This window comes from Microtus ochrogaster, chromosome 4 (assembly GCF_000317375.1).
Source record: "Microtus ochrogaster isolate Prairie Vole_2 chromosome 4, MicOch1.0, whole genome shotgun sequence".
NCBI classification, from domain to species: Eukaryota; Metazoa; Chordata; class Mammalia; order Rodentia; family Cricetidae; genus Microtus; species Microtus ochrogaster.
Genome location: NC_022011.1, coordinates 27954170 through 27964480, shown reverse-complemented (window position 1 = coordinate 27964480; position 10311 = coordinate 27954170). Strand labels below are relative to the sequence as shown.

The following is a 10311-nucleotide window of genomic DNA, read 5'->3' as shown; positions in this document are numbered from 1 at the left end:
TGAGCCACTGCACACTGCCCGTCTGCCTTCTAGATTCGCCTCTGAGCCACTGGATGACTTTTCCTGGCCAGACATGAACAAGCATCTGTTCACCTAGATAGTGCACCAACCCCAAACCAAAGAAATGACTCTGTCGGTGGCTGTGGGGAGACACAATCCAACAGCCACCAGCAGCCCCAGGTTCCCTTCCTGTTTGGGGCTTTCAACGCAAGGATCCTAGACTTGGCTGTGGGAAAGAATTTCAGGATAAGCCAAACAGAAGTCAAGTTAGTGAGTTTATTAAGTATTGAGACAGTCACAGAAGAGAAGCATAGTACACAATCTCAGGACAGGTGTGTGGGCTTCTCCAGAAAATCATGCTTAGGTGTCTCCACAATGGCCACACTTATGAACCTTCAGTCTTTTAAGTTATATTCCTCAAAAGATATAGTTTACAAAGCTTCAAGATTGAGAAAAGGTTAAAATTTAATAAAGGGTTGAGATGACCTGGAACTTCAGCTCCTCTCACCTTCACTTTCCAAGTGAAGGAATTACAGGCATGAGCCATCATGACCACCACCATTCCCGGGCTTCTACAGTGCTGGGGAGGGAACCCAAGGCTTCGCGGGAAGTTTGAGGTTAGCCTGTGCTACGTAAGATCCTACCTCAAAAAACATAGACAAACACCGTAAATGTTAAGTAAAATATATGAGCTGGTAACTTTTTAAACATTTATTTTTATGTATGAGTGTTTTGGATGCATATGTGTGTGTGTGTCTACATCCCAGCACTAGTAAGACATGCGCCTAGCCTTAAACGCTGTACTTTTGGGGAAGTTAACTTAATGCGCTTTCATTATAGCCTTTTCCAATCTTAGAGCACATCCCACCAGTTTAACTACCAAACACTTCTCTGCCCTGAACAAACTGTGTAACAAACGGTGCCAAGTCTGTCAGGGGACCCAAGGGGATAAAACACAAGTTTCTACCTCTGCAAATCTCAGGGCCGTCATCAGGAAGGGGTTGCAACGATGCTCCAGCAACCAGAGCGTGGAGCTGTGCAGGCCCGAACCCAGGCGCACCGTCCCCAGTCCAGGGTACTTCCACGGGCACCCAAACGCCCTCTGGGTCAGCGGTTTACACTCCGGTGTGTCCGACCTCCATCTCTGTAGTTCTCCATCCTCCACCTGGCACAGGACAGTCTTGAGAGAGGATCTGAGTCTCCACTTGCTAGATCTATGATGCCATGGGAAACATTTCCACGCGAAGTCGCACGAATCGCGACGCAGCGTGGCCCTCGCGGCGGCCCGTAGGCGCCGGCTTTTCTCTTCCGGGACACCTTTCTAGGAGATCTTGGTTCAGCAGTCTTGTCGTAAGTGCTGTCTCTTCTCCAAGAACCGCTAGGTTTTTGGAAGATCGATAGCGGAAGAAACCGCCAGGGTCCTCACGAACCTTCTCCCGGAAGCCCCGGGTGTCGCGGCCGGAAGTACGGAGGAGCTGCGCCTTGACCTCGCCGTGTCCAGTTCCGGGGTCGTTCCACTCCGCTGTCCAGGCCGTGGCGTTGGGCTCCTGCTTCTGCTGGGCTGCTGCCTCCGGTATACCGGCCCTGCCGGACCGAGCCGAGCGGAACCGAGCGGATCCGGGTCCACCCGGCCCGGCCATGAGCGCGGTCGCATGATGCGTCGCCGCCCGCGCCGCTGCAGCCGCCGGCCGCGAGGAGCCGCCGCACTGGGCGACCCCGCCCGGGCCTCGGGTGAGTGCAGTGCGTACGGCGGTCGGACCGCGACCCCAGGCTGTTCCCCGCGGCTTCCTCGCCGCAGTCCCCTTGGGAGTCTCCTCCCTTCTCTGCCGATCCCGCAGAATCGGACCCCGTTTGCATCCGCAGCCTTTCGCCTGACCTTGGGCGCGACACCCCGCTCCGGAGCCCAGTGTTCTCTGTGGCTAATGTCAGAGTTGTCATAAAGTGCTGTCACCCGTCAGTGAGCTGTTAAGTTTTCGTAGGCATGCTTCGTCGCACGTCTGTCTTCTCCAATCCTATCCCTCCCCCCCCTTTAACGGGGCTCTCAATCTTTGTCGGTCCCCCCCCCCCCCCGTCCCCAGCCCCTGTCCATGGTGTTAAGGGAGTAGTAACCCGGGAAGGGCATCTAGGGCAAACAGGCTAGCTTTCAGGGTAATAAGGTTCAACTCTTCTGCGCTGTCATCACTTCTAGAACTAAGTCCCCTCTAGCTATTAAATAGGTACATTTTATTAGCTCGTGAACAACCAGTTTATTGTGGCAATTAAACTGGAGTAATGAAAGCCGCAGCTGAGGCCTCTATAGCGGCTTTCACAGTTGTGTTTGGCGCAGCCCAAACCCAAGCTACAGTCTCCTTCGCAGTCCTCTTGTTGACTGCATTTGTGCTTATTTTACTGGCTCGGACAGCGGGTCATCTCCATTCCTTTCCACATCTTTCCCAGCTGCCCTTCAGGACAATGATATTTCCAATGTTGTTTACAACTCTCACTTACCTAAAGTTATGCTTTTAAAAGATACCTTGTTAAACTTGCACTTGCCACAGAATTGGTTGGCATGGAAGGCTCTTGGGGTATTTTACAAAATGGGCTAATGGGAGTATGAACAAAATTTCATTTTTTGAACGTTGCACACGATAGACAGGCTGGAGGTGTGGAACTTGGGTTGTGTACTTTGTAGAGTCACTGGCAGGGCACACTGGCTTCTGAATTGAGAGCAGGAGAGGACAACAGTGAGTGAAGAGGAAATTTCCCTCGGAATTTGTTCCCTACCGTTGTTGACTCAGGTGTCAAATTAAAACTCTTCAGCTGGACATAGTGGGCGCTCACCTTTAGTCCTGGCACTTGAGAGGCAGAGGCAGGCGGATCTCTATGAGTCTGAGGCCAGTCTGGTGTACGAGCAAGTTCTAGGACAGCCATGGCTACACAGAGAAACCCTCTCTCGAAAAACAAAAATAAAAACTCAAATTAGAACTCTGTAGCCCTGCTAATTGACCTGCCTTAAAGCCAAGCCCTTTCCAAGAATGGAAAAGTAGGCATGTGTAGCCCCCAGCATCCAAGACTTAGAGGCAGAGATGAGAGGATCAAAAGTTTGGGTCTACCTCAAGCAAAACAAAGCACGATGGAAAAATATTAGTGTTACGGGAATGGTCCTTGGTCCAAAAGTCTATGTGAAGCTTTAAGAGTGATTTTGACTAGTCAAAAGTATGGACAGGATTTTATATTCTTAATGAAATTATTACTTGCTTGCTTGAACTTCAGTGATGTAAAACAACATGATAACAATTAATAACCCGAGGGAATGAGACTAGAAGTTAGTCCCTACTAAAGTAATGCCTGCAGTGCAGTGGACATGGTTTTGCTGTCCACTCCAGCATGCCTAGCTTCAGTCCCCACTGGGCAAAGACATGGGATGGTTTTCGTTTGTTTGTTTGTTTGTTTTTCCCCCCGAGACAGGCTGTCCTGGCGCTTGCTCTGTAGACCAGGCTGACCTGTCTCACAGAGATCCGCCTGCCTCTGCCTCCCGAGCACTGGGATTAAAGGTGTGCGCCACTACTGCCTGGCATGTGATAATTTTCTAAAGGTAGCTTTTGAGGGACATTTCTTAAAAGTAACTCTTTGATCATAAAAGTGACATGTTTTAAAAACAATTTATTTTAGCCGGGCGGTGGTGGCACACGCCTTTAATCCCAGCACTCAGGAGGCAGAGGCAGGCGGATCTCTGTGAGTTCGAGACCAGCCTGGTCTACAGAGCTAGTTCCAGGACAGGCTCCAAAAACCACAGAGAAACCCTGTCTCAAAAAACCAAAAAAAAAAATAAAATAAAAACAATTTATTTTATGTGCGTGGTGTGTGTATCTGCCCCATGTGTGCATGCAGGTGCCTGCAGAGGCCAGAAGAGAGCATCAGATACCATGGATCTGGAGTTACAGGCAGTTGTGAGTGACTAATGGTGGGTGTTGGGAACTGAGCTCAAGTCCTCTGCAAGAGTAGCATGTGCTCTTACCACTGAGCCGTCTCTCCAGCCTGTACACACTTTCTAAAGGAAATCAAAACTCCTCTCAAGGGCAGGGTGAACACTGACACCGTACCATGGGAGTAACAGCTGAGGAGAGCTTAAGTCCACTGTGAATATTGCTGAGTTACAAAATTTAGGGGAACAGCCCTGCTTTTCACACTGCACGTTGGGGTAGTGTTTTCCAAAACCACCCACTTGGTCATGGTTCATAGGAAGGACTCAGCTTGCTGAGGGAGATGATGCTCAGTTGGTTTATTATAGGAAAGGCTGCAAATTAAAGTTAGCCAAGAGAAAAGAATGGAACCCAGGGAAGTCTCAAATATCAGCACCTACCCTCCTCTGTGGTCCCCAGCTCCCTGATATTGCTAGATGACATTGCTAACCCAGGCCTCCTCTGATGAGGGGTATGATTGGTTAGTGGAGCAGTGGGCAGCCTTCCTTCCAGTTGGATGGACCCTGTGACAGCCAGAGCCTCACAGGACATCACATTGTTAGGTTTTTGTTTTAACTCTTCCTACTTGAAAATGTAGCTCTTTGCTTTATAACTAATGGCTGCCCTTCTAAATCATGGAGGAAGCAAAGGTCAGTGGGTGAGCTGTCAATTCCAGCTCCCTTCTATCTAAAAAAGTCTCTGGAGTAGGGTGTGGTAGTGTGACTGTTGTCCTGGCTCCAGAGCCTGAGACAGGATTGCCTGGGCCCAGGAGTTTGAGCTAGCCTGAGCAACACAGCAGGTCTTGGTCTGGCTTCTTGGTTCCCTGTGCTCCGTTTTTGCTGCTGTCTGCAAAGACTTGTCTTGCTGCTCCAAGCCCTGCTTGCTGCTGAACTCCATTCCTGTAAACCTGTCATAGAATTCTGCTGCTTCTTGAATGACGTCCAGACTGTGTACTATGTCTTACTGGCACAGCACCTGGTCATTTAAAAATACTGTATTCAATCATGGCTTGAAGATGGTGAATGAAAATCAGTGAATGAACACTCGTGCTAGGCAGAGAGAATGACTGTGAATTTTAGTTGGAGGAAGGAGCAGAAGCCCAGAGCAGTACCTTGTGGGAGAAGTGGAAGCACTGAGCCTTGACAAGTCTGGAGGAGAGTTCAGTAAAGCAGTCGTGGAGGAATATGGACCAGATGGATTTGGGGAATGGAACTGAGATTTTGAGTTATAATTGAGATCTTGCTCTGGGTTCCTTGTCATCTCTGGGGAAAGAATTCAGATGAGACATATTATAGTGCCATTATGGAGGGAAATGCAGTGTGACAATGACCAGAGAGCTGGTCACGCTGTCCCACATGTTTAGGCAGGCTTTCATGCTATGCTCCTAAAGTCTCTGGGACACACAGCTTTCCTGAGGGGTGCCTTCCTGTGCAGGTGATTGACAGGCCAGTGGATTAATCCTTAAGGGACAGGCAAGGTTCATCTTCGATCTTTACCAGGAAGCTAGGTAGAAATCCTAGGATCTTTCTGGCAGTTCAGAAAGTCCTGTCTCCAGCCAGGGCCAGTGATAACAACTCAGATCCCATTCTACCAGATCTGAGTCCTGCAGCTTCAGCTCCTGGTTTCCCAAGTTGCTGATTGTGAAGGGTGGGTCTGTTCTCAGTGGCCTTTGAACCTCCTAACTAGCCAACTAATGCAGAGATGCCCAGAGGCTTGAGTTCCATAGGATGAGGACTATCTTCACGGACATCATGGAGGGGTAGTGACGGACATGGGCCAGAGCCATAAGTAGTCGTGTCCTCTGGCATATAGGAGAGCAGATTCATTATGCATGCACGTTGAAAGCCTCTGAGGAAATCTTGGCTGTTTGAATAAGCCAGGCTCAATGCTTAGAGCACAGCGGGGAGGGGCCCCAGCTAGAGAAGTGTCAGTCTCCCTTGGAGACAAACTTTGTAAGTGTCATTGAGATGTTTTGAATTTTCAGATTTCTGCTGTTCCTTAGAGTGCTCTTTCTCAACCCTGGGCTCTGGAGGGAGTGTATGCCAGCAGAAGAACACAGTGGAGGCAGAGTAGCCCCGTCCCCATATTCACAGGGTGTATTCGAATCACTCATCTCTAAGACTTGGCTCCTCATTTAGCAGCAGCGCTCTGTGTTTAGTGAGCTGCATCAACACTGTCTGCCTCGAGCACCCTCCCTGCCCCACTTTTTCTCCCAGCCTCAAGCATCTTCCCTGTCCCCATCCCCCAACCAATCCAACAACATGCAGTGTACACCTTGCTTTTCTATTTCACTCACCCAGTGTTGGGCAGTATAGAGATTATGCTCAAGAGCCACCCTGGTGAGGATGTGGGAAACAAGCAGCAAGGGAGAAGCCAGCCAGAGGGGATGTGTACCCACTCTGGGTGACTGTGACTGCAGCCTGTGGGGGGTGTGTGCACAGGAGAGTATGAAACCGACTTGGCCCAGTCTGCGAAGGGTTGCACTGAATGCAAGTGGGCATGTCAGTCAGGTAAATAGAGGCACTGAGTCTACAAGGGAACCGGTTGGAGGCGAGCTGAGTGCACAGTGCCCGGATCTAGGTGGGCAGGGGAGGTGGAGATGTGGTCAGGTTGGGGGCGGTTCTGGAGGTCAAGACCCCAGCAATTGCTCATGGCTTAGATGTGGGGACTGGAGGAAGAGGCCAGTGAAGGTGAGTTCTTAGCATTTGACCTTGGTGGCTAGATGGTGTAGTGTTGTGTATTGAAATGGAAAGGGGTGAGCTTTTAACAGTGGAGGTTCTGCTCCCACCCTCCTGCAGGAGAATGTGCTAGTAGTCAGTTGATTAGGCAATGATGTCTCCAGTATGGGTATTTTCTAGATTCAGTTCCTCTTTCCAACTCCCTGGGCCTGTGATTCCCCAAGACATCACCTCAGAGAGCGTGGAAGTAAAGAAGTCAGGACCCTAGCTAGGCAGTAGTGGCGCACGTCTTTAATCCCAGCACTCTGGAGGCAGAGGCAGGCAGATCTTTGTGAGTTAGAGGCTAGCCTGGTCTACAAAGCAAGTTCTAAGACAGTAAGGGCTGTTACACATAGAAACCCTGCCTTTAATAACCAAAACGTAAAGAAAATAAAAATTAAAAAAAGAAGTCAAGCCCTGTCTTGGGTGCTCCCCAGTTGGAGACCTGTGGGCAGGTGTGGCTGCCGAGGGGAAAGCCCAGGGGTGCCTTCCATCCTCCTACTGCCCTGCTTCTGTGTCTGTGCTCTCCACTTGCAACCTTTGTGACCTACAGTGTTCCCAGAGGTGTCTTAGTGTGACTAAGTACTTTAAAAGACACTTCTAGAAAGGTTAAATAAGGCTGTTCACTTACAGTGACAGACCTTGCCAATGTGTTGATACTTGGCTTTTGTTGGGTGTGTCTGTATTTTCTTCAAGGTTAGTAGTTTTTTAGACTTAGTAATTGGAGGAGAAAATAATGGATTCATGTGCATGGGTGATGGGCATGACGTGAGAGGCCAGTTCTCCACTCATGCCTGTGCACTACAGTGACCTGCGCTTAGAAGCACTTTTCATAGCCTCTATGCCAGTCACACAGGCTGCTCATTTGCCATGCTGAGGGTACTTGTCCAAGGGCCAAGTCATCTTTCTTGCTCCTCAACCTGGTTCCCAGCCAGAAGGAAGTATCACTGTCTACTCTTTTTGGAATCTTTCAATATGCTCAGCCCCACCTTGCAAGTATGGGAACCCTGTGGATGAAGCTCTGGTCTTGATTTGGTTTTTGTTGTTGTTTTTAAATGCCTGGCTCTTGGGTGCCCAGCCCCAGGTGATGAGGTGTCTCTGTCTGCTGAAGAAGTCTGCTTTCTGTGTCTGTATGTAGGGCACTGGTGGTATTTGACCATGGCAGCCAGGAACTTTCTCAGCCATCAACTCAGTGTGAGATCAGGTCCCAGGCAGGCACTCAGGGCATAACAATGGGGTTAGATGCCCCATCCTTGATTCCCAGAAAAATCGAACATGGACAGATACTAATTCTTGAGTTCCTTCTGCTTATGTCCACATGACCACAGAGCCTGCAGCCACAGACCAGAGTAAATGGAAGGTAGCCTTGGCTCACAAATGCACTGATCAGGATGTGGCGTCTACTGAAGCTTTTTCCTCCAGCTCTGCCCCAGTTCCTGGGCTGGCATTTTACCCCGGCTCCTGTTCTCATGGAAGCCTCACAGATGCATAGGGAAACATGTTTTTAAAGTGTATCCTTCATCTGTTTAAAACAACTTAGTGAATTGTTAAAGCATAGTCTCACAACGTAGCCCAGGCTGACCTCAGACTTGAGGCAGTCCTGAGTGCTGGGGTTACAGCCGTGTGCCACCACAGCGGGCTACTTAGTGAATCTTGCTTTGGTAAATCCATGTACCCATGTCCCTTGCTTCAGCTAGAAGGTAACCATCCTCTTGCTGGAACCTGCTCCAGTTTCCTCAGAAGCCTGTTTGTTTGTCTGGTCTTCAATCCCACAGGAGAGTCCCTCTGTCCATGCTCTTTCACTCGCTGGGAATTCGTGAGACTTGTCGGTGTTGTTGTGCATTCATTGTTTTCTCGCTGTATGAATATGCCTCTCTCCGCCTGTCTCCTGCGACTCCATCTGCAGGTGGCCCTCACTCAGGTCTAGCACCTTCTTTTGGCTGCTCTGCAGGGCCTGGAGCTATAATTGCTCCCTCTTAGTCACACTCTCGCCCATCCTGTGACTTCTTCTCTGCTGAGAGAACAGGTACTGCAGGGCATAAAGGTGAGCCAGCTGTGGCCTGCCTGTCCCTGGAGCGTGTCTGTCTGTCTGTCTTTTCCTCCCTTCTTACCTCCCTCTTTCCCTTCCTCCATTCTTTCTTTCTTTCTATGCCTTTGAGACAGAGTCTCTCCTGACTCTCACAGTGTAGACTTCAGACTCATAAAGATTTGCCTGCCTCTGCCTCCCCAAGTGCTAGGACCAGAAACATGTGCCACCATACCTGGCTCCTGGAGCTTTCTTGAAGGATTTAGGCATCTGGATTTGTATCTAACATGAGGAGGGTAAAAGAGACTAAAGTAAGTTATTGTTGGCTATAGTGTGTGCCCTAGTCTTAACTGCTGGGTCCTGTGGCTTAAAGGTTTGAGCCCATGAGTTGGAGGGCAGCCTGGACAACTTATAATACCTTATCTCAAAAACATAAATAATAAAATCAATAATTTTGTTTCCATGGTTAATTTGCTAATGATTAGAAGTCAGAAGCCCAGTGATTTCATGATTTTGGACAGTCCCAAGTGCAGAGCCTCAGTGCTGCTGTAGGCTGTGTGTGTGACATCTCGGGTTCACAGACTGTGCTGTGCCCTGCTCTGTCATAAAGCAAGTAACCTGTCATTGAGTTTATTGTCTTGCAGGCCACATCACACAGGACAGCATGCGCCTTACAGTACTGAAAAAAAGGCACAAGTGTTCCCATGATGCTTAGAAGCAATTTGTAAGGTGAGTCTGCAGCTGGTATGTGTGTGACAGGTCTCACTCTAGCTAAGACTGACTTCAGACTTACCATCCTCTTGTCACAGCCTCCTGAGCTGGGATTATGACAGCCACCAGTCCAGTTCGTTATGACTCTTGACTTAGAGTACAGTGTCCCTCCCTAGCTGATGCAGCTACGGATTGATTGTGGGACAGGTAAGGATGTGCCTGTGGTCAAGCCCAGAGGCAGCTGCAGGCTGAGGCCTTCCTTTCCACCTATCTGCCTTTGACCTGAACCACAAGACAAGAGGAAGAGCCACCAGCGTGGCTATCCCCAGGGCTAATGGAGATCTGGGATATTAATGGTAGTGTCCAGGAGTCAGTGTTTTACTCATAGCAGGGACAAAGAGCTTTACTCTTTGTGGGGAATAGGCTCAGGGACAGATAAACCCCATTAGCTTGGTGGAGATGGAAGATGATTGGTTCAGGGGCAGATAAACCCCATTAGCTTGGTGGAGATGGAAGATGATTGGCTCAGGGGCAGATAAACCCCATTAGCTTGGTAGAGATGGAAGATGGTGCTTTTCCTGTCACCTCACTGACACCAGTGTTGTCAGGGTTCTTCCAAGAATCTGAGTGTGGCACCAGCAGACTGTAGTGTTTGTTGTTGGGGCATGGCTCTTGGTGGGTCATGTGGCCCCGCATCCCATTTCTTGGTGCTAGCCTTGTTCTGTGTCTGGAGTGGTTTCCTCATGCCTTTCCTCCTTTCGCATGGCACTGCTGCAGTGGACACGGTGACTTGGGTGGGGCACACTCACAGCTGAGTAGATGCGGTGACTTGGGTGGGGCACACTCACAGCTGCAGTAGACGCGGTGACTTGGGTGGGGCACACTCACAGCTGCAGTGGACGCGGTGACTTGGGTG

General features: G+C 49.6%; 2 protein-coding genes across 2 annotated transcripts in view; one reads left to right on the top strand and one right to left on the bottom strand.

Moving 5' to 3' along the window:
* Kiaa0513 (KIAA0513 ortholog) overlaps positions 1 to 1060 on the bottom strand; it is a 52424-nt gene extending 51364 nt beyond the window's left edge. Inside the window, exon 1 of the mRNA XM_026778702.1 lies at positions 968 to 1060. The gene's annotated coding sequence lies outside the window, so the exon portion shown is untranslated. The remainder of the gene's footprint in view (positions 1 to 967) is intronic.
* A 482-nt stretch (positions 1061 to 1542) lies between these two features.
* Zdhhc7 (zinc finger DHHC-type containing 7) overlaps positions 1543 to 10311 on the top strand; it is an 18646-nt gene continuing 9877 nt past the window's right edge. Inside the window, exons 1-2 of the mRNA XM_005345763.3 lie at positions 1543 to 1731; positions 9329 to 9413. The gene's annotated coding sequence lies outside the window, so the exon portion shown is untranslated. The remainder of the gene's footprint in view (positions 1732 to 9328; positions 9414 to 10311) is intronic.